Source organism: Hordeum vulgare, chromosome 7H, assembly GCF_904849725.1.
Source record: "Hordeum vulgare subsp. vulgare chromosome 7H, MorexV3_pseudomolecules_assembly, whole genome shotgun sequence".
In the NCBI taxonomy this organism is placed as follows: Eukaryota; Viridiplantae; Streptophyta; class Magnoliopsida; order Poales; family Poaceae; genus Hordeum; species Hordeum vulgare.
This window is the reverse complement of record NC_058524.1, coordinates 632378429-632405663: the sequence shown is the minus strand read 5'-3', so window position 1 is coordinate 632405663 and position 27235 is coordinate 632378429.

Below are 27235 nucleotides of genomic sequence, written 5' to 3'. Positions count from 1 at the left end.
GTTTTGTATGCTATTACTCACTCATTTTGGTTCCCGCTGCGATCCGAACGTGTCGGGAACCCCGTGGTCCGGTTACGGGGAACTCGTCAAACTCGTTGGTTTGGCCTATTCCGGCGAGTTTTGTACGCTATTACTCACTGATTTTGGTTCCCGCTGCGATCCGAACGTTTCGGGAACCCCGGGGTCCGGTCACGTGGAACTTGTGAAAACACGCAGTTTTGGCCTATTCCAGCCAGTTTTGTATGCTATTAGTCATTGATTTTGGGTCCTGCTCCGATCCGAACGTTTCGGGAACCCCGGGGTCCGGTTACGGAGAACTCGTCCAAACTCGTATTTTGGCCTATTCCGGCCAGTTTTGTATGCTATTACTCGCTGATTTTGGTTCCCGCTGCGATCCGAACGTTTCGGGAACCCGGGGGTCCGGTCAGATGGAACTTGTGAAAACACGCAGTTTTGCCCTATTCTGGCCAGCTTTGTATGCTATTAGTCACTGATTTTGGGTCCTGCTGCGATCCGAACGTTTCGGGAACCCGGGGTCCGGTTACGAAGAACTCGTCCAAACTCGTATTTTTGGCCTATTCCGGCCAGTTTTGTATGCTATTAGTCACTGATTTTGGGTCCCGCTGCGATCCGAATATTTTGGGAACCCCGGGGTCCGGTTACGTGGAACTCGTGAAAACTCGCAGATTTGGCCTATTCCGGCCAGTTTTGTACGCTATTAGTCACTGATTTTGGGTTCTGCTGCGATCCAAACGTTTCGGAAACCCCAGGGTCCGGCTACGTGGAACTCGTGAAAACTCGCAGTTTTGGCCTATTGCGGCCAGTTTAGTATGCTATTAGTCACTGATTTTCGGTCCTGCTGCGATCCAAACGTTTCGGGTACCCTAGGGTCCGGTTACGAGGAACTCGTCCAAACTCGCAGTTTTGGCCTATTTCGGCCAGTTTTGTGTGCTATTACTCACTGATTTTGGTTCCCGCTGCGATCCGAATGTTTAGGGAACCGTGTGGTCTGGTTACGTGGAACTCGTGAAAACTCACAGTTTTGGCCTATCCCGGCGAGTTTAGTACGCTATTAATCACTGATTTTGGTTCCTGCTATGATTTGAACGTTTCGGGAACCCCGGGGTCCGGTTACTTGGAACTCGTGAAAACTCACAGTTTTGGCCTATTCCGGCCAGTTTTGTACGCTATTAGTCACTGATTTTGGGTCCTGCTGCGAACCGAACGTTTCGGAACCCCGGTGTCCGAGTATGTGGAACTCGTGAAAACTCACAGTTTTGGCCTATTCCGGACAGTTTTGTACGCTATTAGTCACTGATTTTCGGTCGTGCTGCGATCCGAACGTTTCGGGAACCCCGGGGTCCGATTACGGGGAACTCGTCCAAACTCGCAGTTTTGGCCTATTCCGTCCCGTTTTGTATGCTATTGCTCACTGATTTTGGTTCCCGCTGCGATCCGAACGTTTCATGGAACCCCGGGGTCCGGTCACGTGGAACTCATGAAAACACGTAGTATTGGCCTAGTCCGACCAGTTTTGTATGCTATTAGTCACTGATTTTGGGTCCTGCTGCGATCCGATCGTTTTGGGAACCCCGGGGTCCGGTTACGAAGAACTCGTCCAAACTCGCAGTTTTGGCCTATCCCGACCAGTTTGGTACGCTATTAATCACTGATTTTGGTTCCTGCTACGATCTGAACGTTTCGGGAACCCCGGGGTCCGGTTACTTGGAACTCGTGAAAACTCGCAGTTTTGGCTTATTCCGGCAAGTTTTGTACGCTATTAGTCACTGATTTTGGGTCCTGCTGCGAACTGAACGTTTCTGGAACCCCGGTGTCCGGTTACGTGGAACTCTTGAAAACTCACAGTTTTGGCCCATTCCGGACAGTTTTGTACGCTATTAGTCACTAATTTTCGGTCCTGCTGCGATCCAAACATTTCGTGAACCCCGGGGTCTGATTACGAGGAACTCGTCCAAACTCGCAGTTTTGGCCTATTCCGGCCAGTTTTGTATGCTATTACTCACTAATTTTGGTTCCCGCTGCGATCCGAACGTGTCGGGAACCCCATGGTCCGGTTACGGGGAACTCGTCAAACTCGTTGGTTTGGCCTATTCCGGCGAGTTTTGTACGCTATTACTCACTGATTTTGGTTCCCGCTGCGATCCGAACGTTTCGGGAACCCCGGGGTCCGGTCACGTGGAACTCGTGAAAACACGCAGGTTTGGCCTATTCCGGCCAGTTTTATATGCTAATAGTCACTGATTTTGGGTCCTGCTGCGATCCGAACGTTTCGGGAACCCCGGGGTCCGGTTACGGAGAACTCGTCCAAACTCGTATTTTGTCCTATTCCGGCCAGTTTTGTATGCTATTAGTCACTGATTTTGGGTCCCGCTGCGATCCGAACGTTTCGGGAACCCCGGGGTCCGGTTACGTGGAACTCGTCCAAACTCGCAGTTATGGCCTATTCCGACAAGTTTTGTATGCTATTACTCACTCATTTTGGTTCCCGCTGCGATCCGAACGTGTCGGGAACCCCGTGGTCCGGTTACGGGGAACTCGTCAAACTCGTTGGTTTGCCCTATTCCGGCGAGTTTTGTACGCTATTACTCACTGATTTTGGTTCCCGCTGCGATCCGAACGTTTCGGGAACCCCGGGGTCCGGTCATGTGGAACTCGTGAAAACACGCAGTTTTGGCCTATTCCAGCCAGTTTTGTATGCTATTAGTCACTGATTTTGGGTCCTGCTGCGATCCGAACGTTTCGGGAACCCCGTGGTCCGGTTACGGAGAACTCGTCCAAACTCGTATTTTGGCCTATTCCGGCCAGTTTTGTATGCTATTACTCGCTGATTTTGGTTCCCGCTGCGATCCGAACGTTTCGGGAACCCGGGGGTCCGGTCAGATGGAACTTGTGAAAGCACGCAGTTTTGCCCTATTCTGGCCAGCTTTGTATGCTATTAGTCACTGATTTTGGGTCCTGCTGCGATCCGAACGTTTCGGGAACCCGGGGTCCGGTTACGAAGAACTCGTCCAAACTCGTATTTTTGGCCTATTTCGGCCAGTTTTGTATGCTATTAGTCACTGATTTTGGGTCCCGCTGCGATCCGAATATTTTGGGAACCCCGGGGTCCGGTTACGTGGAACTCGTGAAAACTCGCAGATTTGGCCTATTCCGGCCAGTTTTGTACGCTATTAGTCACTGATTTTGGGTTCTGCTGCGATCCAAACGTTTCGGAAACCCCAGGGTCCGGCTACGTGGAACTCGTGAAAACTCGCAGTTTTGGCCTATTGCGGCCAGTTTAGTATGCTATTAGTCACTGATTTTCGGTCCTGCTGCGATCCGAACGTTTCGGGTACCCTAGGGTCCGGTTACGAGGAACTCGTCCAAACTCGCAGTTTTGGCCTATTTCGGCCAGTTTTGTGTGCTATTACTCACTGATTTTGGTTCCCGCTGCGATCCGAATGTTTAGGGAACCGTGTGGTCTGGTTACGTGGAACTCGTGAAAACTCACAGTTTTGGCCTATCCCGGCGAGTTTAGTACGCTATTAATCACTGATTTTGGTTCCTGCTATGATTTGAACGTTTCGGGAACCCCGGGGTCCGGTTACTTGGAACTCGTGAAAACTCACAGTTTTGGCCTATTCCGGCCAGTTTTGTACGCTATTAGTCACTGATTTTGGGTCCTGCTGCGAACCGAACGTTTCGGAACCCCGGTGTCCGAGTATGTGGAACTCGTGAAAACTCACAGTTTTGGCCTATTCCGGACAGTTTTGTACGCTATTAGTCACTGATTTTCGGTCGTGCTGCGATCCGAACGTTTCGGGAACCCCGGGGTCCGATTACGGGGAACTCGTCCAAACTCGCAGTTTTGGCCTATTCCGTCCCGTTTTGTATGCTATTGCTCACTGATTTTGGTTCCCGCTGCGATCCGAACGTTTCATGGAACCCCGGGGTCCGGTCACGTGGAACTCATGAAAACACGTAGTATTGGCCTAGTCCGACCAGTTTTGTATGCTATTAGTCACTGATTTTGGGTCCTGCTGCGATCCGATCGTTTTGGGAACCCCGGGGTCCGGTTACGAAGAACTCGTCCAAACTCGCAATTTTGGCCTATCCCGACCAGTTTGGTACGCTATTAATCACTGATTTTGGTTCCTGCTACGATCTGAACGTTTCGGGAACCCCGGGGTCCGGTTACTTGGAACTCGTGAAAACTCGCAGTTTTGGCTTATTCCGGCAAGTTTTGTACGCTATTAGTCACTGATTTTGGGTCCTGCTGCGAACTGAACGTTTCTGGAACCCCGGTGTCCGGTTACGTGGAACTCTTGAAAACTCACAGTTTTGGCCCATTCCGGACAGTTTTGTACGCTATTAGTCACTAATTTTCGGTCCTGCTGCGATCCAAACATTTCGTGAACCCCGGGGTCTGATTACGAGGAACTCGTCCAAACTCGCAGTTTTGGCCTATTCCGGCCAGTTTTGTATGCTATTACTCACTAATTTTGGTTCCCGCTGCGATCCGAACGTGTCGGGAACCCCATGGTCCGGTTACGGGGAACTCGTCAAACTCGTTGGTTTGGCCTATTCCGGCGAGTTTTGTACGCTATTACTCACTGATTTTGGTTCCCGCTGCGATCCGAACGTTTCGGGAACACCGGGGTCCGGTCACGTGGAACTCGTGAAAACACGCAGGTTTGGCCTATTCCGGCCAGTTTTATATGCTAATAGTCACTGATTTTGGGTCCTGCTGCGATCCGAACGTTTCGGGAACCCCGGGGTCCGGTTACGGAGAACTCGTCCAAACTCGTATTTTGTCCTATTCCGGCCAGTTTTGTATGCTATTAGTCACTGATTTTGGGTCCCGCTGCGATCCGAACGTTTCGGGAACCCCGGGGTCCGGTTACGTGGAACTCGTCCAAACTCGCAGTTATGGCCTATTCCGACAAGTTTTGTATGCTATTACTCACTCATTTTGGTTCCCGCTGCGATCCGAACGTGTCGGGAACCCCGTGGTCCGGTTACGGGGAACTCGTCAAACTCGTTGGTTTGCCCTATTCCGGCGAGTTTTGTACGCTATTACTCACTGATTTTGGTTCCCGCTGCGATCCGAACGTTTCGGGAACCCCGGGGTCCGGTCATGTGGAACTCGTGAAAACACGCAGTTTTGGCCTATTCCAGCCAGTTTTGTATGCTATTAGTCACTGATTTTGGGTCCTGCTGCGATCCGAACGTTTCGGGAACCCCGTGGTCCGGTTACGGAGAACTCGTCCAAACTCGTATTTTGGCCTATTCCGGCCAGTTTTGTATGCTATTACTCGCTGATTTTGGTTCCCGCTGCGATCCGAACGTTTCGGGAACCCGGGGGTCCGGTCAGATGGAACTTGTGAAAGCACGCAGTTTTGCCCTATTCTGGCCAGCTTTGTATGCTATTAGTCACTGATTTTGGGTCCTGCTGCGATCCGAACGTTTCGGGAACCCGGGGTCCGGTTACGAAGAACTCGTCCAAACTCGTATTTTTGGCCTATTTCGGCCAGTTTTGTATGCTATTAGTCACTGATTTTGGGTCCCGCTGCGATCCGAATATTTTGGGAACCCCGGGGTCCGGTTACGTGGAACTCGTGAAAACTCGCAGATTTGGCCTATTCCGGCCAGTTTTGTACGCTATTAGTTACTGATTTTGGGTTCTGCTGCGATCCAAACGTTTCGGAAACCCCAGGGTCCGGCTACGTGGAACTCGTGAAAACTCGCAGTTTTGGCCTATTGCGGCCAGTTTAGTATGCTATTAGTCACTGATTTTCGGTCCTGCTGCGATCCGAACGTTTCGGGTACCCTAGGGTCCGGTTACGAGGAACTCGTCCAAACTCGCAGTTTTGGCCTATTTCGGCCAGTTTTGTGTGCTATTACTCACTGATTTTGGTTCCCGCTGCGATCCGAATGTTTAGGGAACCGTGTGGTCTGGTTACGTGGAACTCGTGAAAACTCACAGTTTTGGCCTATCCCGGCGAGTTTAGTACGCTATTAATCACTGATTTTGGTTCCTGCTATGATTTGAACGTTTCTGGAACCCCGGGGTCCGGTTACGTGGAACTCGTGAAAACTCACAGTTTTGGCCTATTCCGGCCAGTTTTGTACGCTATTAGTCACTGATTTTGGGTCCTGCTGCGAACCGAACGTTTCGGAACCCCGATGTCCGAGTACGTGGAACTCGTGAAAACTCACAGTTTTGGCCTATTCCGGACAGTTTTGTACGCTATTAGTCACTGATTTTCGGTCCTGCTGCGATCCGAACGTTTCATGGAACCCCGGGGTCCGGTCACGTGGAACTCATGAAAACACGTAGTATTGGCCTAGTCCGACCAGTTTTGTATGCTATTAGTCACTGATTTTGGGTCCTGCTGCGATCCGATCGTTTTGGGAACCCCGGGGTCCGGTTACGAAGAACTCGTCCAAACTCGCAGTTTTGGCCTATCCCGACCAGTTTGGTACGCTATTAATCACTGATTTTGGTTCCTGCTACGATCTGAACGTTTCGGGAACCCCGGGGTCCGGTTACTTGGAACTCGTGAAAACTCGCAGTTTTGGCTTATTCCGGCAAGTTTTGTACGCTATTAGTCACTGATTTTGGGTCCTGCTGCGAACTGAACGTTTCTGGAACCCCGGTGTCCGGTTACGTGGAACTCTTGAAAACTCACAGTTTTGGCCCATTCCGGACAGTTTTGTACGCTATTAGTCACTAATTTTCGGTCCTGCTGCGATCCAAACATTTCGTGAACCCCGGGGTCTGATTACGAGGAACTCGTCCAAACTCGCAGTTTTGGCCTATTCCGGCCAGTTTTGTATGCTATTACTCACTAATTTTGGTTCCCGCTGCGATCCGAACGTGTCGGGAACCCCATGGTCCGGTTACGGGGAACTCGTCAAACTCGTTGGTTTGGCCTATTCCGGCGAGTTTTGTACGCTATTACTCACTGATTTTGGTTCCCGCTGCGATCCGAACGTTTCGGGAACCCCGGGGTCCGGTCACGTGGAACTCATGAAAACACGCAGGTTTGGCCTATTCCGGCCAGTTTTATATGCTAATAGTCACTGATTTTGGGTCCTGCTGCGATCCGAACGTTTCGGGAACCCCGGGGTCCGGTTACGGAGAACTCGTCCAAACTCGTATTTTGTCCTATTCCGGCCAGTTTTGTATGCTATTAGTCACTGATTTTGGGTCCCGCTGCGATCCGAACGTTTCGGGAACCCCGGGGTCCGGTTACGTGGAACTCGTCCAAACTCGCAGTTATGGCCTATTCCGACAAGTTTTGTATGCTATTACTCACTCATTTTGGTTCCCGCTGCGATCCGAACGTGTCGGGAACCCCGTGGTCCGGTTACGGGGAACTCGTCAAACTCGTTGGTTTGCCCTATTCCGGCGAGTTTTGTACGCTATTACTCACTGATTTTGGTTCCCGCTGCGATCCGAACGTTTCGGGAACCCCGGGGTCCGGTCATGTGGAACTCGTGAAAACACGCAGTTTTGGCCTATTCCAGCCAGTTTTGTATGCTATTAGTCACTGATTTTGGGTCCTGCTGCGATCCGAACGTTTCGGGAACCCCGTGGTCCGGTTACGGAGAACTCGTCCAAACTCGTATTTTGGCCTATTCCGGCCAGTTTTGTATGCTATTACTCGCTGATTTTGGTTCCCGCTGCGATCCGAACGTTTCGGGAACCCGGGGGTCCGGTCAGATGGAACTTGTGAAAGCACGCAGTTTTGCCCTATTCTGGCCAGCTTTGTATGCTATTAGTCACTGATTTTGGGTCCTGCTGCGATCCGAACGTTTCGGGAACCCGGGGTCCGGTTACGAAGAACTCGTCCAAACTCGTATTTTTGGCCTATTTCGGCCAGTTTTGTATGCTATTAGTCACTGATTTTGGGTCCCGCTGCGATCCGAATATTTTGGGAACCCCGGGGTCCGGTTACGTGGAACTCGTGAAAACTCGCAGATTTGGCCTATTCCGGCCAGTTTTGTACGCTATTAGTCACTGATTTTGGGTTCTGCTGCGATCCAAACGTTTCGGAAACCCCAGGGTCCGGCTACGTGGAACTCGTGAAAACTCGCAGTTTTGGCCTATTGCGGCCAGTTTAGTATGCTATTAGTCACTGATTTTCGGTCCTGCTGCGATCCGAACGTTTCGGGTACCCTAGGGTCCGGTTACGAGGAACTCGTCCAAACTCGCAGTTTTGGCCTATTTCGGCCAGTTTTGTGTGCTATTACTCACTGATTTTGGTTCCCGCTGCGATCCGAATGTTTAGGGAACCGTGTGGTCTGGTTACGTGGAACTCGTGAAAACTCACAGTTTTGGCCTATCCCGGCGAGTTTAGTACGCTATTAATCACTGATTTTGGTTCCAGCTATGATTTGAACGTTTCTGGAACCCCGGGGTCCGGTTACGTGGAACTCGTGAAAACTCACAGTTTTGGCCTATTCCGGCCAGTTTTGTACGCTATTAGTCACTGATTTTGGGTCCTGCTGCGAACCGAACGTTTCGGAACCCCGATGTCCGAGTACGTGGAACTCGTGAAAACTCACAGTTTTGGCCTATTCCGGACAGTTTTGTACGCTATTAGTCACTGATTTTCGGTCCTGCTGCGATCCGAACGTTTCGGGAACCCCGGGGTCCGATTACGGGGAACTCGTCCAAACTCGCAGTTTTGGCCTATTCCGACCAGTTTTGTATGCTATTGCTCACTGATTTTGGTTCCCGCTGCGATCCGAACGTTTCATGGAACCCCGGGGTCCGGTCACGTGGAACTCATGAAAACACGTAGTATTGGCCTAGTCCGACCAGTTTTGTATGCTATTAGTCACTGATTTTGGGTCCTGCTGCGATCCGATCGTTTTGGGAACCCCGGGGTCCGGTTACGAAGAACTCGTCCAAACTCGCAGTTTTGGCCTATCCCGACCAGTTTGGTACGCTATTAATCACTGATTTTGGTTCCTGCTACGATCTGAACGTTTCGGGAACCCCGGGGTCCGGTTACTTGGAACTCGTGAAAACTCGCAGTTTTGGCTTATTCCGGCAAGTTTTGTACGCTATTAGTCACTGATTTTGGGTCCTGCTGCGAACTGAAGGTTTCTGGAACCCCGGTGTCCGGTTACGTGGAACTCTTGAAAACTCACAGTTTTGGCCTATTCCGGACAGTTTTGTACGCTATTAGTCACTAATTTTCGGTCCTGCTGCGATCCAAACATTTCGTGAACCCCGGGGTCTGATTACGAGGAACTCGTCCAAACTCGCAGTTTTGGCCTATTCCGGCCAGTTTTGTATGCTATTACTCACTAATTTTGGTTCCCGCTGCGATCCGAACGTGTCGGGAACCCCATGGTCCGGTTACGGGGAACTCGTCAAACTCGTTGGTTTGGCCTATTCCGGCGAGTTTTGTACGCTATTACTCACTGATTTTGGTTCCCGCTGCGATCCGAACATTTCGGGAACCCCGGGGTCCGGTCACGTGGAACTCGTGAAAACACGCAGGTTTGGCCTATTCCGGCCAGTTTTATATGCTAATAGTCACTGATTTTGGGTCCTGCTGCGATCCGAACGTTTCGGGAACCCCGGGGTCCGGTTACGGAGAACTCGTCCAAACTCGTATTTTTTCCTATTCCGGCCAGTTTTGTATGCTATTAGTCACTGATTTTGGGTCCCGCTGCGATCCGAACGTTTCGGGAACCCCGGGGTCCGGTTACGTGGAACTCGTCCAAACTCGCAGTTTTGGCCTATTCCGGCCAGTTTTGTATGCTATTACTCACTGGTTTTGTTTCCCGCTGCGATCCGAACGTTTCGGAAACCCCATGATCTAGTTACGGGGAACTCGTCAAAACTCGCAGTTTTGGCCTATTCCGGCCAATTTTGTATGCTATTACTCACTGATTTTGGTTCCCGCTGCGATCTGAACGTTTCGGGAACCCCGGGGTCCGGTAACGTGGAACTCCTGAAAACACGCAGTTTTTGCTATTAGTCACTGATTTTGGGTCCTGATGCGATCCGAACATTTCGGGAGCTCCGGGGTCCGGTTACGGAGAACTCGTTCAAGCTCGTATTTTTGGCCTATTCCAGCCAGTTTTGTATGCTATTAGTCACTGATTTTGGGTCCTGCTGCGATCCGAACGTTTCGGGAACCCCGGGGTCCGGTTACGGAGAACTCGTCCAAACTCGTATTTTGGCCTATTCCGGCCAGTTTTGTACGCTATTACTCACTGATTTTGGTTCCCGCTGCGATCCGAACGTTTCGGGAACCCCGGGGTCCGGTCACGTGGAACTCGTGAAAACACGCAGTTTTGGCCTATTCCGTCCAGTTTTGTATGCTATTAGTCACTGATTTTGGGTCCTGCTGCGATCCGAACGTTTCGGGAACCCCGGGGTCCGGTTACGGAGAACTCGTCCAAACTCGTATTTTGGCCTATTCCGGCCAGTTTTATATGCTATTACTCACTGATTTTGGTTCCCGCTGCGATCCGAACGTTTCGGGAACCCGGGGGTCCGGTCAGATGGAACTCGTGAAAACACGCAGTTTTGGCCTATTCTGGCCAGTTTTGTATGCTATTAGTCACTGATTTTGGGTCCTGCTGCGATCCGAACGTTTCGGGAACCCGGGGTCCGGTTACTGAGAACTCGTTCAAGCTCGTATTTTTGGCCTATTCCAGCCAGTTTTGTATGATATTAGTCACTGATTTTGGGTCCCGCTGCAATCTGAACGTTTCGGGAACCCCGGGGTTCGGTTACGTGGAACTCGTCCGAACTCGTATTTTTGGCCTATTCAGGACAATTTTCTACGCTATTAGTCACTGATTTTCTCTCCTGATGCGATCCGAACGTTTCTGGAACCCCGGGGTCCGGTTACGGGGAACTCGTCCAAACTCGCAGTTATGGCCTATTCCGACCAGTTTTGTATGCTATTACTCACTCATTTTGGTTCCCGCTGCGATCCGAACGTGTCGGGAACCCCGTGGTCCGGTTACGGGGAACTCGTCAAACTCGTTGGTTTGGCCTATTCCGGCGAGTTTTGTACGCTATTACTCACTGATTTTGGTTCCCGCTGCGATCCGAACGTTTCGGGAACCCCGGGGTCCGGTCACGTGGAACTCGTGAAAACACGCAGTTTTGGCCTATTCCAGCCAGTTTTGTATGCTATTAGTCACTGATTTTGGGTCCTGCTGCGATCCGAACGTTTCGGGAACCCCGGGGTCCGGTTACGGAGAACTCGTCCAAACTCGTATTTTGGCCTATTCCGGCCAGTTTTGTATGCTATTACTCACTGATTTTGGTACCCGCTGCGATCCGAACGTTTCGGGAACCCGGGGGTCCGGTCAGATGGAACTTGTGAAAACACGCAGTTTTCCCCTATTCTGGCCAGTTTTGTATGCTATTAGTCACTGATTTTGGGTCCTGCTGCGATCCGAACGTTTCGGGAACCCGGGGTCCGGTTACGAAGAACTCGTCCAAACTCGTATTTTTGGCCTATTCCGGCCAGTTTTGTATGCTATTAGTCACTGATTTTGGGTCCCGCTGCGATTCGAATATTTTGGGAACCCCGGGGTCCGGTTACGTGGAACTCGTGAAAACTCGCAGATTTGGCCTATTCCGGCCAGTTTTGTACGCTATTAGTCACTGATTTTGGGTTCTGCTGCGATCCAAACGATTCGGAAACCCCAGGGTCCGGCTACGTGGAACTCGTGAAAACTCGCAGTTTTGGCCTATTGCGGCCAGTTTAGTATGCTATTAGTCACTGATTTTCGGTCCTGCTGCGATCCGAACGTTTCGGGTACCCTAGGGTCCGGTTACGAGGAACTCGTCCGAACTCGCAGTTTTGGCCTATTCCGGCCAGTTTTGTGTGCTATTACTCACTGATTTTGGTTCCCGCTGCGATCCGAATGTTTAGGGAACCGTGTGGTCTGGTTACGTGGAACTCGTGAAAACTCAAAGTTTTGGCCTATCCCGGCGAGTTTAGTACGCTATTAATCACTGATTTTGGTTCCTGCTATGATTTGAACGTTTCGGGAACCCCGGGGTCCGGTTACTTGGAACTCGTGAAAACTCACAGTTTTGGCCTATTCCGGCCAGTTTTGTACGCTATTAGTCACTGATTTTGGGTCCTGCTGCGAACCGAACGTTTCGGAACCCCGGTGTCCGAGTACGTGGAACTCGTGAAAACTCACAGTTTTGGCCTATTCCGGACAGTTTTGTACGCTATTAGTCACTGATTTTCGGTCCTGCTGCGATCCGAACGTTTCGGGAACCCCGGGGTCCGATTACGGGGAACTCGTCCAAACTCGCAGTTTTGGCCTATTCCGACCAGTTTTGTATGCTATTGCTCACTGATTTTGGTTCCCGCTGCGATCCGAACATGTCGGGAACCCCATGGTCCGGTTACGGGGAACTCGTCAAACTCGTTGGTTTGGCCTATTCCGGCGAGTTTTGTACGCTATTACTCACTGATTTTGGTTCCCGCTGCGATCCGAACGTTTCGGGAACCCCGGGGTCCGGTCACGTGGAACTCGTGAACACACGCAGGTTTGGCCTATTCCGGCCTGTTTTATATGCTAATAGTCACTGATTTTGGGTCTTGCTGCGATCCGAACGTTTCGGGAACCCCGGGGTCCGGTTACGGAGAACTCGTCCAAACTCGTATTTTGGCCTATTCCGGCCAGTTTTGTATGCTATTACTCACTGATTTTGGGTCCCGCTGCGATCCGAACGTTTCGGGAACCCCGGGGTCCGGTTACGTGGAACTCGTCCAAACTCGCAGTTTTGGCCTATTCCGGCCAGTTTTGTATGCTATTACTCACTGGTTTTGTTTCCCGCTGCGATGCGAACGTTTCGGAAACCCCATGATCTAGTTACGGGGAACTCGTCAAAACTCGCAGTTTTGGCCTATTCCGGCCAATTTTGTATGCTATTACTCACTGATTTTGGTTCCCGCTGCGATCTGAACGTTTCGGGAACCCCGGGGTCCGGTAACGTGGAACTCGTGAAAACACGCAGTTTTTGCTATTAGTCACTGATTTTGGGTCCTGCTGCGATCCGAACATTTCGGGAGCTCCGGGGTCCGGTTACGGAGAACTCGTTCAAGCTCGTATTTTTGGCCTATTCCAGCCAGTTTTATATGCTATTAGTCACTGATTTTGGGTCCCGCTGCAATCTGAACGTTTCGGGAACCCGGCGGTCCGGTTACGTGGAACTCGTCCGAACTCGTATTTTTGGCCTATTCAGGACAATTTTCTACGCTATTAGTCACTGATTTTCTCTCCTGATGCGATCCGAACGTTTCTGGAACCCCGGGGTCCGGTTACGGGGAACTCGTCCAAACTCGCAGTTATGGCCTATTCCGACCAGTTTTGTATGCTATTACTCACTCATTTTGGTTCCCGCTGCGATCCGAACGTGTCGGGAACCCCGTGGTCCGGTTACGGGGAACTCGTCAAACTCGTTGGTTTGGCCTATTCCGGCGAGTTTTGTACGCTATTACTCACTGATTTTGGTTCCCGCTGCGATCCGAACGTTTCGGGAACCCCGGGGTCCGGTCACGTGGAACTCGTGAAAACACGCTGTTTTGGCCTATTCCATCCAGTTTTGTACGCTATTAGTCACTGATTTTGGGTCCTGCTGCGATCCGAACATTTCGGGAACCCCGGGGTCCGGTTACGGAGAACTCGTCCAAACTCGTATTTTGGCCTATTCCGGCCAGTTTTGTATGCTATTACTCACTGATTTTGGTTCCCGCTGCGATCCGAACGTTTCGGGAACCCGGGGGTCCGGTCAGATGGAACTCGTGAAAACACGCAGTTTTGGCCTATTCTGGCCAGTTTTGTATGCTATTAGTCACTGATTTTGGGTCCTGCTGCGATCCGAACGTTTCGGGAACCCGGGGTCCGGTTAGGAAGAACTCGTCCAAACTCGTATTTTTGGCCTATTCTGGCCAGTTTTGTATGCTATTAGTCACTGATTTTGGGTCCCGCTGCGATCCGAATATTTTGGGAACCCCGGGGTCCGGTTACGTGGAACTCGTGAAAACTCGCAGATTTGGCCTATTCCGGCCAGTTTTGTACGCTATTAGTCACTGATTTTGGGTTCTGCTGCGATCCAAACGTTTCGGAAACCCCAGGGTCCGGCTACGTGGAACTCGTGAAAACTCGCAGTTTTGGCCTATTGCGGCCAGTTTAGTATGCTATTAGTCACTGATTTTCGGTCCTGTTGCAATCCGAACGTTTCGGGTACCCTAGGGTCCGGTTACGAGGAACTCGTCCAAACTCGCAGTTTTGGCCTATTCCGGCCAGTTTTGTGTGCTATTACTCACTGATTTTGGTTCCCGCTGCGATCCGAATGTTTACGGAACCGTGTGGTCTGGTTACGTGGAACTCGTGAAAACTCAAAGTTTTGGCCTATCCCGGCGAGTTTAGTACGCTATTAATCACTGATTTTGGTTCCTGCTATGATTTGAACGTTTCGGGAACCCCGGGGTCCGGTTACTTGGAACTCGTGAAAACTCACAGTTTTGGCCTATTCCGGCCAGTTTTGTACGCTATTAGTCACTGATTTTGGGTCCTGCTGCGAACCGAACGTTTCGGAACCCCGGTGTCCGAGTACGTGGAACTCGTGAAAACTCACAGTTTTGGCCTATTCCGGACAGTTTTGTACGCTATTAGTCACTGATTTTCGGTCCTGCTGCGATCCGAACGTTTCGGGAACCCCGGGGTCCGATTACGGGGAACTCGTCCAAACTCGCAGTTTTGGCCTATTCCGACCAGTTTTGTATGCTATTGCTCACTGATTTTGGTTCCCGCTGCGATCCGAACATGTCGGGAACCCCATGGTCCGGTTACGGGGAACTCGTCAAACTCGTTGGTTTGGCCTATTCCGGCGAGTTTTGTACGCTATTACTCACTGATTTTGGTTCCCGCTGCGATCCGAACATTTCGGGAACCCCGGGGTCCGGTCACGTGGAACTCGTGAAAACACGCAGGTTTGGCCTATTCCGGCCAGTTTTATATGCTAATAGTCACTGATTTTGGGTCCTGCTGCGATCCGAACGTTTCGGGAACCCCGGGGTCCGGTTACGGAGAACTCGTCCAAACTCGTATTTTGGCCTATTCCGGCCAGTTTTGTATGCTATTAGTCACTGATTTTGGGTCCCGCTGCGATCCGAACGTTTCGGGAACCCCGGGGTCCGGTTACGTGGAACTCGTCCAAACTCGCAGTTTTGGCCTATTCCGGCCAGTTTTGTATGCTATTACTCACTGGTTTTGTTTCCCGCTGCGATCCGAACGTTTCGGAAACCCCATGATCTAGTTACGGGGAACTCGTCAAAACTCGCAGTTTTGGCCTATTCCGGCCAATTTTGTATGCTATTACTCACTGATTTTGGTTCCCGCTGCGATCTGAACGTTTCGGGAACCCCGGGGTCCGGTAACGTGGAACTCGTGAAAACACGCAGTTTTTGCTATTAGTCACTGATTTTGGGTCCTGCTGCGATCCGAACATTTCGGGAGCTCCGGGGTCCGGTTACGGAGAACTCGTTCAAGCTCGTATTTTTGGCCTATTCCAGCCAGTTTTGTATGCTATTAGTCACTGATTTTGGGTCCCGCTGCAATCTGAACGTTTCGGGAACCCGGCGGTCCGGTTACGTGGAACTCGTCCGAACTCGTATTTTTGGCCTATTCAGGACAATTTTCTACGCTATTAGTCACTGATTTTCTCTCCTGATGCGATCCGAACGTTTCTGGAACCCCGGGGTCCGGTTACGGGGAACTCGTCCAAACTCGCAGTTATGGCCTATTCCGACCAGTTTTGTATGCTATTACTCACTCATTTTGGTTCCCGCTGCGATCCGAACGTGTCGGGAACCCCGTGGTCCGGTTATGGGGAACTCGTCAAACTCGTTGGTTTGGCCTATTCCGGCGAGTTTTGTACGCTATTACTCACTGATTTTGGTTCCCGCTGCGATCCGAACGTTTCGGGAACCCCGGGGTCCGGTCACGTGGAACTCGTGAAAACACGCAGTTTTGGCCTATTCCGTCCAGTTTTGTATGCTATTAGTCACTGATTTGGGGTCCTGCTGCGATCCGAACATTTCGGGAACCCCGGGGTCCGGTTACGGAGAACTCGTCCAAACTCGTATTTTGGCCTATTCCGGCCAGTTTTGTATGCTATTACTCACTGATTTTGGTTCCCGCTGCGATCCGAACGTTTCGGGAACCCGGGGGTCCGGTCAGATGGAACTCGTGAAAACACGCAGTTTTGGCCTATTCTGGCTAGTTTTGTATGCTATTAGTCACTGATTTTGGGTCCTGCTGCGATCCGAACGTTTCGGGAACCCGGGGTCCGGTTACGAAGAACTCGTCCAAACTCGTATTTTTGGCCTATTCCGGCCAGTTTTGTATGCTATTAGTCACTGATTTTGGGTCCCGCTGCGATCCGAATATTTTGGGAACCCCGGGGTCCGGTTACGTGGAACTCGTGAAAACTCGCAGATTTGGCCTATTCCGGCCAGTTTTGTACGCTATTAGTCACTGATTTTGGGTTCTGCTGCGATCCAAACATTTCGGAAACCCCAGGGTCCGGCTACGTGGAACTCGTGAAAACTCGCAGTTTTGGCCTATTGCGGCCAGTTTAGTATGCTATTAGTCACTGATTTTCGGTCCTGCTGCGATCCGAACGTTTCGGGTACCCTAGGGTCCGGTTACGAGGAACTCGTCCAAACTCGCAGTTTTGGCCTATTCCGGCCAGTTTTGTGTGCTATTACTCACTGATTTTGGTTCCCGCTGCGATCCGAATGTTTAGGGAACCGTGTGGTCTGGTTACGTGGAACTCGTGAAAACTCACAGTTTTGGCCTATCCCGGCGAGTTTAGTACGCTATTAATCACTGATTTTGGTTCCTGCTATGATTTGAACGTTTCGGGAACCCCGGGGTCCGGTTACTTGGAAATCGTGAAAACTCGCAGTTTTGGCCTAATCCGGCCAGTTTTGTACGCTATTAGTCACTGATTTTGGGTCCTGCTGCGAACCGAACGTTTCGGAACCCCGGTGTCCGATTACATGGAACTCGTGAAAACTCACAGTTTTGGCCTATTCCGGACAGTTTTGTACGCTATTATTCACTGATTTTCGGTCCTGCTGCGATCCGAACGTTTCGGGAACCCCGGGGTTCGATTACGGGGAACTCGTCCAAACTCGCAGTTTTGGCCTATTCCGACCAGTTTTGTATGCTATTGCTCACTGATTTTGGTTCCCGCTGCGATCCGAACATGTCGGGAACCCCATGGTCCGGTCACGGGGAACTCGTCAAACTCGTTGGTTTGGCCTATTCCGTCGAGTTTTGTACGCTATTACTCACTGATTTTGGTTCCCGCTGCGATCCGAACGTTTCGGGAACCCCGGGGTCCGGTCACGTGGAACTCGTGAAAACACGCAGGTTTGGCCTATTCCGGCCAGTTTTATATGCTAATAGTCACTGATTTTGGGTCCTGCTGCGATCCGAACGTTTCGGGAACCCCAGGGTCCGGTTACGGAGAACTCGTCCAAACTCGTATTTTGGCCTATTCCGGCCAGTTTTGTATGCTATTAGTCACTGATTTTGGGTCCCGCTGCGATCCGAACGTTTCGGGAACCCCGGGGTCCGGTTACGTGGATCTCGTCCAAACTCGCAGTTTTGGCCTATTCCGGCCAGTTTTGTATGCTATTACTCACTGGTTTTGTTTCCCGCTGCGATCCGAACGTTTCGGAAACCCCATGATCTAGTTACGGGGAACTCGTCAAAACTCGCAGTTTTGGCCTATTCCGGCCAATTTTGTATGCTATTACTCACTGATTTTGGTTCCCGCTGCGATCTGAACGTTTCGGGAACCCCGGGGTCCGGTAACGTGGAACTCGTGAAAACACGCAGTTTTTGCTATTAGTCACTGATTTTGGGTCCTGCTGCGATCCGAACATTTCGGGAGCTCCGGGGTCCGGTTACGGAGAACTCGTTCAAGCTCGTATTTTTGGCCTATTCCAGCCAGTTTTGTATGCTATTAGTCACTGATTTTGGGTCCCGCTGCAATCTGAACGTTTCGGGAACCCGGCGGTCCGGTTACGTGGAACTCGTCCGAACTCGTATTTTTGGCCTATTCAGGACAATTTTCTACGCTATTAGTCACTGATTTTCTCTCCTGATGCGATCCGAACGTTTCTGGAACCCCGGGGTCCGGTTACGGGGGAACTCGTCCAAACTCGCAGTTATGGCCTATTCCGACCAGTTTTGTATGCTATTACTCACTCATTTTGGTTCCCGCTGCGATCCGAACGTGTCGGGAACCCCGTGGTCCGGTTACGGGGAACTCGTCAAACTCGTTGGTTTGGCCTATTCCGGCGAGTTTTGTACGCTATTACTCACTGATTTTGGTTCCCGCTGCGATCCGAACGTTTCGGGAACCCCGGGGTCCGGTCACGTGGAACTCGTGAAAACACGCAGTTTTGGCCTATTCCGTCCAGTTTTGTATGCTATTAGTCACTGATTTTGGGTCCTGCTGCGATCCGAACATTTCGGGAACCCCGGGGTCCGGTTACGTGGAACTCGTCCAAACTCGCAGTTTTGGCCTATTCCGACCAGTTTTGTATGCTATTGCTCACTGATTTTGGTTCCCGCTGCGATCCGAACATGTCGGGAACCCCATGGTCCGGTTACGGGGAACTCGTCAAACTCGTTGGTTTGGCCTATTCCGTCGAGTTTTGTACGCTATTACTCACTGATTTTGGTTCCCGCTGCGATCCGAACGTTTCGGGAACCCCGGGGTCCGGTCACGTGGAACTCGTGAAAACACGCAGGTTTGGCCTATTCCGGCCAGTTTTATATGCTAATAGTCACTGATTTTGGGTCCTGCTGCGATCCGAACGTTTCGGGAACCCCAGGGTCCGGTTACGGAGAACTCGTCCAAACTCGTATTTTGGCCTATTCCGGCCAGTTTTGTATGCTATTAGTCACTGATTTTGGGTCCCGCTGCGATCCGAACGTTTCGGGAACCCCGGGGTCCGGTTACGTGGATCTCGTCCAAACTCGCAGTTTTGGCCTATTCCGGCCAGTTTTGTATGCTATTACTCACTGGTTTTGTTTCCCGCTGCGATCCGAACGTTTCGGAAACCCCATGATCTAGTTACGGGGAACTCGTCAAAACTCGCAGTTTTGGCCTATTCCGGCCAATTTTGTATGCTATTACTCACTGATTTTGGTTCCCGCTGCGATCTGAACGTTTCGGGAACCCCGGGGTCCGGTAACGTGGAACTCGTGAAAACACGCAGTTTTTGCTATTAGTCACTGATTTTGGGTCCTGCTGCGATCCGAACATTTCGGGAGCTCCGGGGTCCGGTTACGGAGAACTCGTTCAAGCTCGTATTTTTGGCCTATTCCAGCCAGTTTTGTATGCTATTAGTCACTGATTTTGGGTCCCGCTGCAATCTGAACGTTTCGGGAACCCGGCGGTCCGGTTACGTGGAACTCGTCCGAACTCGTATTTTTGGCCTATTCAGGACAATTTTCTACGCTATTAGTCACTGATTTTCTCTCCTGATGCGATCCGAACGTTTCTGGAACCCCGGGGTCCGGTTACGGGGAACTCGTCCAAACTCGCAGTTATGGCCTATTCCGACCAGTTTTTGTATGCTATTACTCACTCATTTTGGTTCCCGCTGCGATCCGAACGTGTCGGGAACCCCGTGGTCCGGTTATGGGGAACTCGTCAAACTCGTTGGTTTGGCCTATTCCGGCGAGTTTTGTACGCTATTACTCACTGATTTTGGTTCCCGCTGCGATCCGAACGTTTCGGGAACCCCGGGGTCCGGTCACGTGGAACTCGTGAAAACACGCAGTTTTGGCCTATTCCGTCCAGTTTTGTATGCTATTAGTCACTGATTTGGGGTCCTGCTGCGATCCGAACATTTCGGGAACCCCGGGGTCCGGTTACGGAGAACTCGTCCAAACTCGTATTTTGGCCTATTCCGGCCAGTTTTGTATGCTATTACTCACTGATTTTGGTTCCCGCTGCGATCCGAACGTTTCGGGAACCCGGGGGTCCGGTCAGATGGAACTCGTGAAAACACGCAGTTTTGGCCTATTCTGGCCAGTTTTGTATGCTATTAGTCACTGATTTTGGGTCCTGCTGCGATCCGAACGTTTCGGGAACCCGGGGTCCGGTTACGAAGAACTCGTCCAAACTCGTATTTTTGGCCTATTCCGGCCAGTTTTGTATGCTATTAGTCACTGATTTTGGGTCCCGCTGCGATCCGTATATTTTGGGAACCCCGGGGTCCGGTTACGTGGAACTCGTGAAAACTCGCAGATTTGGCCTATTCCGGCCAGTTTTGTACGCTATTAGTCACTGATTTTGGGTTCTGCTGCGATCCAAACGTTTCGGAAACCCCAGGGTCCGGCTACGTGGAACTCGTGAAAACTCGCAGTTTTGGCCTATTGCGGCCAGTTTAGTATGCTATTAGTCACTGATTTTCGGTCCTGCTGCAATCCGAACGTTTCGGGTACCCTAGGGTCCGGTTACGAGGAACTCGTCCAAACTCGCAGTTTTGGCCTATTCCGGCCAGTTTTGTGTGCTATTACTCACTGATTTTGGTTCCCGCTGCGATCCGAATGTTTAGGGAACCGCGTGGTCTGGTTACGTGGAACTCGTGAAAACTCAAAGTTTTGGCCTATCCCGGCGAGTTTAGTACGCTATTAATCACTGATTTTGGTTCCTGCTATGATTTGAACGTTTCGGGAACCCCGGGGTCCGGTTACTTGGAACTCATAAAAACTCAAAGTTTTGGCCTAATCCGGCCAGTTTTGTACGCTATTAGTCACTGATTTTGGGTCCTGCTGCGAACCGAACGTTTCGGAACCCCGGTGTCCGAGTACGTGGAACTCGTGAAAACTCACAGTTTGGGCCTATTCCGGACAGTTTTGTACGCTATTAGTCACTGATTTTCGGTCCTGCTGCGATCCGAACGTTTCGGGAACCCCGGGGTCCGATTACGGGGAACTCGTCCAAACTCGCAGTTTTGGCCTATTCCGACCAGTTTTGTATGCTATTGCTCACTGATTTTGGTTCCCGCTGCGATCCGAACATGTCGGGAACCCCATGGTCCGGTTACGGGGAACTCGTCAAACTCGTTGGTTTGGCCTATTCCGTCGAGTTTTGTACGCTATTACTCACTGATTTTGGTTCCCGCTGCGATCCGAACGTTTCGGGAACCCCGGGGTCCGGTCACGTGGAACTCGTGAAAACACGCAGGTTTGGCCTATTCCGGCCAGTTTTATATGCTAATAGTCACTGATTTTGGGTCCTGCTGCGATCCGAACGTTTCGGGAACCCCGGGGTCCGGTTACGGAGAACTCGTCCAAACTCGTATTTTGGCCTATTCCGGCCAGTTTTGTATGCTATTAGTCACTAATTTTGGGTCCCGCTGCGATCCGAACGTTTCGGGAACCCCGGGGTCCGGTTACGTGGAACTCGTCCAAACTCGCAGTTTTGGCCTATTCCGGCCAGTTTTGTATGCTATTACTCACTGGTTTTGTTTCCCGCTGCGATCCGAACGTTTCGGAAACCCCATGATCTAGTTACGGGGAACTCGTCAAAACTCGCAGTTTTGGCCTATTCCGGCCAATTTTGTATGCTATTACTCACTGATTTTGGTTCCGCTGCGATCTGAACGTTTCGGGAACCCCGGGGTCCGGTAACGTGGAACTCGTGAAAACACGCAGTTTTTGCTATTAGTCACTGATTTTGGGTCCTGCCTGCGATCCGAACATTTCGGGAGCTCCGGGGTCCGGTTACGGAGAACTCGTTCAAGCTCGTATTTTTGGCCTATTCCAGCCAGTTTTGTATGCTATTAGTCACTGATTTTGGGTCCCGCTGCAATCTGAACGTTTCGGGAACCCGGCGGTCCGGTTACGTGGAACTCGTCCGAACTCGTATTTTTGGCCTATTCAGGACAATTTTCTACGCTATTAGTCACTGATTTTCTCTCCTGATGCGATCCGAACGTTTCTGGAACCCCGGGGTCCGGTTACGGGGAACTCGTCCAAACTCGCAGTTATGGCCTATTCCGACCAGTTTTGTATGCTATTACTCACTCATTTTGGTTCCCGCTGCGATCCGAACGTGTCGGGAACACCGTGGTCCGGTTACGGGGAACTCGTCAAACTCGTTGGTTTGGCCTATTCCGGCGAGTTTTGTACGCTATTACTCACTGATTTTGGTTCCCGCTGCGATCCGAACGTTTCGGGAACCCCGGGGTCCGGTCACGTGGAACTCGTGAAAACACGCAGTTTTGGCCTATTCCGTCCAGTTTTGTATGCTATTAGTCACTGATTTTGGGTCCTGCTGCGATCCGAACATTTCGGGAACCCCGGGGTCCGGTTACGTGGAACTCGTCCAAACTCGCAGTTTTGGCCTATTCCGACCAGTTTTGTATGCTATTGCTCACTGATTTTGGTTCCCGCTGCGATCCGAACATGTCGGGAACCCCATGGTCCGGTTACGGGGAACTCGTCAAACTCGTTGGTTTGGCCTATTCCGTCGAGTTTTGTACGCTATTACTCACTGATTTTGGTTCCCGCTGCGATCCGAACGTTTCGGGAACCCCGGGGTCCGGTCACGTGGAACTCGTGAAAACACGCAGGTTTGGCCTATTCCGGCCAGTTTTATATGCTAATAGTCACTGATTTTGGGTCCTGCTGCGATCCGAACGTTTCGGGAACCCCAGGGTCCGGTTACGGAGAACTCGTCCAAACTCGTATTTTGGCCTATTCCGGCCAGTTTTGTATGCTATTAGTCAATGATTTTGGGTCCCGCTGCGATCCGAACGTTTCGGGAACCCCGGGGTCCGGTTACGTGGATCTCGTCCAAACTCGCAGTTTTGGCCTATTCCGGCCAGTTTTGTATGCTATTACTCACTGGTTTTGTTTCCCGCTGCGATCCGAACGTTTCGGAAACCCCATGATCTAGTTACGGGGAACTCGTCAAAACTCGCAGTTTTGGCCTATTCCGGCCAATTTTGTATGCTATTACTCACTGATTTTGGTTCCCGCTGCGATCTGAACGTTTCGGGAACCCCGGGGTCCGGTAACGTGGAACTCGTGAAAACACGCAGTTTTTGCTATTAGTCACTGATTTTGGGTCCTGCTGCGATCCGAACATTTCGGGAGCTCCGGGGTCCGGTTACGGAGAACTCGTTCAAGCTCGTATTTTTGGCCTATTCCAGCCAGTTTTGTATGCTATTAGTCACTGATTTTGGGTCCCGCTGCAATCTGAACGTTTCGGGAACCCGGCGGTCCGGTTACGTGGAACTCGTCCGAACTCGTATTTTTGGCCTATTCAGGACAATTTTCTACGCTATTAGTCACTGATTTTCTCTCCTGATGCGATCCGAACGTTTCTGGAACCCCGGGGTCCGGTTACGGGGAACTCGTCCAAACTCGCAGTTATGGCCTATTCCGACCAGTTTTGTATGCTATTACTCACTCATTTTGGTTCCCGCTGCGATCCGAACGTGTCGGGAACCCCGTGGTCCGGTTATGGGGAACTCGTCAAACTCGTTGGTTTGGCCTATTCCGGCGAGTTTTGTACGCTATTACTCACTGATTTTGGTTCCCGCTGCGATCCGAACGTTTCGGGAACCCCGGGGTCTGGTCACGTGGAACTCGTGAAAACACGCAGTTTTGGCCTATTCCGTCCAGTTTTGTATGCTATTAGTCACTGATTTGGGGTCCTGCTGCGATCCGAACATTTCGGGAACCCCGTGGTCCGGTTACGGAGAACTCGTCCAAACTCGTATTTTGGCCTATTCCGGCCAGTTTTGTATGCTATTACTCACTGATTTTGGTTCCCGCTGCGATCCGAACGTTTCGGGAACCCGGGGGTCCGGTCAGATGGAACTCGTGAAAACACGCAGTTTTGGCCTATTCTGGCTAGTTTTGTATGCTATTAGTCACTGATTTTGGGTCCTGCTGCGATCCGAACGTTTCGGGAACCCGGGGTCCGGTTACGAAGAACTCGTCCAAACTCGTATTTTTGGCCTATTCCGGCCAGTTTTGTATGCTATTAGTCACTGATTTTGGGTCCCGCTGCGATCCGAATATTTTGGGAACCCCGGGGTCCGGTTACGTGGAACTCGTGAAAACTCGCAGATTTGGCCTATTCCGGCCAGTTTTGTACGCTATTAGTCACTGATTTTGGGTTCTGCTGCGATCCAAACGTTTCGGAAACCCCAGGGTCCGGCTACGTGGAACTCGTGAAAACTCGCAGTTTTGGCCTATTGCGGCCAGTTTAGTATGCTATTAGTCACTGATTTTCGGTCCTGCTGCGATCCGAACGTTTCGGGTACCCTAGGGTCCGGTTACGAGGAACTCGTCCAAACTCGCAGTTTTGGCCTATTCCGGCCAGTTTTGTGTGCTATTACTCACTGATTTTGGTTCCCGCTGCGATCCGAATGTTTAGGGAACCGTGTGGTCTGGTTACGTGGAACTCGTGAAAACTCACAGTTTTGGCCTATCCCGGCGAGTTTAGTACGCTATTAATCACTGATTTTGGTTCCTGCTATGATTTGAACGTTTCGGGAACCCCGGGGTCCGGTTACTTGGAAATCGTGAAAACTCGCAGTTTTGGCCTATTCCGGCCAGTTTTGTACGCTATTAGTCACTGATTTTGGGTCCTGCTGCGAACCGAACGTTTCGGAACCCCGGTGTCCGATTACATGGAACTCGTGAAAACTCACAGTTTTGGCCTATTCCGGACAGTTTTGTACGCTATTATTCACTGATTTTCGGTCCTGCTGCGATCCGAACGTTTCGGGAACCCCGGGGTTCGATTACGGGGAACTCGTCCAAACTCGCAGTTTTGGCCTATTCCGACCAGTTTTGTATGCTATTGCTCACTGATTTTGGTTCCCGCTGCGATCCGAACGTTTCATGGAACCCCGGGGTCCGGTCACGTGGAACTCATGAAAACACGTAGTATTGGCCTAGTCCGACCAGTTTTGTATGCTTTTAGTCACTGATTTTGGGTCCTGCTGCGATCCGATCGTTTTGGGAACCCCGGGGTCCGGTTACGAAGAACTCGTCCAAACTCGCAGTTTTGGCCTATCCCGACCAGTTTGGTACGCTATTACTCACTGATTTTGGTTCCTGCTACGATCTGAACGTTTCGGGAACCCTGGGGTCCGGTTACTTGGAAATCGTGAAAACTCGCAGTTTTGGCTTATTCCGGCAAGTTTTGTACGCTATTAGTCACTGATTTTGGGTCCTGCTGCGAACTGAACGTTTCTGGAACCCCGGTGTCCGGTTACGTGGAACTCTTGAAAACTCACAGTTTTGGCCTACTCCGGACAGTTTTGCACGCTATTAGTCACTGATTTTCGGTCCTGCTGCGATCCAAACATTTCGTGAACCCCGGGGTCTGATTACGAGGAACTCGTCCAAACTCGCAGTTTTGGCCTATTCCGGCCAGTTTTGTATGCTATTACTCACTAATTTTGGTTCCCGCTGCGATCCGAACGTGTCGGGAACCCCATGGTCCGGTTACGGGGAACTCGTCAAACTCGTTGGTTTGGCCTATTCCGGCGAGTTTTGTACGCTATTACTCACTGATTTTGGTTCCCGCTGCGATCCGAACGTTTCGGGAACCCCGGGGTCCGGTCACGTGGAACTCGTGAAAACACGCAGGTTTGGCCTATTCCGGCCAGTTTTATATGCTAATAGTCACTGATTTTGGGTCCGGCTGCGATCCGAACGTTTCGGGAACCCCGGGGTCCGGTTACGGAGAACTCGTCCAAACTCGTATTTTGGCCTATTCCGGCCAGTTTTGTGCTATTAGTCACTGATTTTGGGTCCCGCTGCGATCCGAACGTTTCGGGAACCCCGGGGTCCGGTTACGTGGAACTCATCCAAACTCGCAGTTTTGGCCTATTCCGGCCAGTTTTGTATGCTATTACTCACTGGTTTTGTTTCCCGCTGCGATCCGAACGTTTCGGAAACCCCATGATCTAGTTACGGGGAACTCGTCAAAACTCGCAGTCTTGGCCTATTCCGGCCAATTTTGTATGCTATTACTCACTGATTTTGGTTCCCGCTGCGATCTGAACGTTTCGGGAACCCCGGGGTCCGGTAACGTGGAACTCGCGAAAACACGCAGTTTTTGCTATTAGTCACTGATTTTGGGTCCTGCTGCGATCCGAACATTTCGGGAGCTCCGGGGTCCGGTTACGGAGAACTCGTTCAAGCTCGTATTTTTGGCCTATTCCAGCCAGTTTTGTATGCTATTAGTCACTGATTTTGGGTCCCGCTGCAATCTGAACGTTTCGGGAACCCCGGGGTCCGGTTACGTGGAACTCGTCCGAACTCGTATTTTTGGCCTATTCAGGACAATTTTCTACGCTATTAGTCACTGATTTTCTCTCCTGATGCGATCCGAACGTTTCTGGAACCCCGGGGTCCGGTTACGGGGAACTCGTCCAAACTCGCAGTTATGGCCTATTCCGACCAGTTTTGTATGCTATTACTCACTCATTTTGGTTCCCGCTGCGATCCGAACGTGTCGGGAACCCTTGGTCCGGTTACGGGGAACTCGTCAAACTCGTTGGTTTGGCCTATTCCGGCGAGTTTTGGACGCTATTACTCACTGATTTTGGTTCCCGCTGCGATCCGAACGTTTCGGGAACCCCGGGGTCCGGTCATGTGGAACTCGTGAAAACACGCAGTTTTGGCCTATTCCGTCCAGTTTTGTATGCTATTAGTCACTGATTTTGGGTCCTGCTGCGATCCGAACGTTTCGGGAACCCCGGGGTCCGGTTACGGAGAACTCGTCCAAACTCGTATTTTGGCCTATTCCGGCCAGTTTTGTATGCTATTACTCACTGATTTTGGTTCCCGCTGCGATCCGAACGTTTCGGGAACCCGGGGGTCCGGTCAGATGGAACTCGTGAAAACACGCAGTTTTGGCCTATTCTGGCCAGTTTTGTATGCTATTAGTCACTGATTTTGGGTCCTGCTGCGATCCGAACGTTTCGGGAACCCGGGGTCCGGTTACGAAGAACTCGTCCAAACTCGTATTTTTGGCCTATTTCGGCCAGTTTTGTATGCTATTAGTCACTGATTTTGGGTCCCGCTGCGATCCGAATATTTTGGGAACCCCGGGGTCCGGTTACGTGGAACTCGTGAAAACTCGCAGATTTGG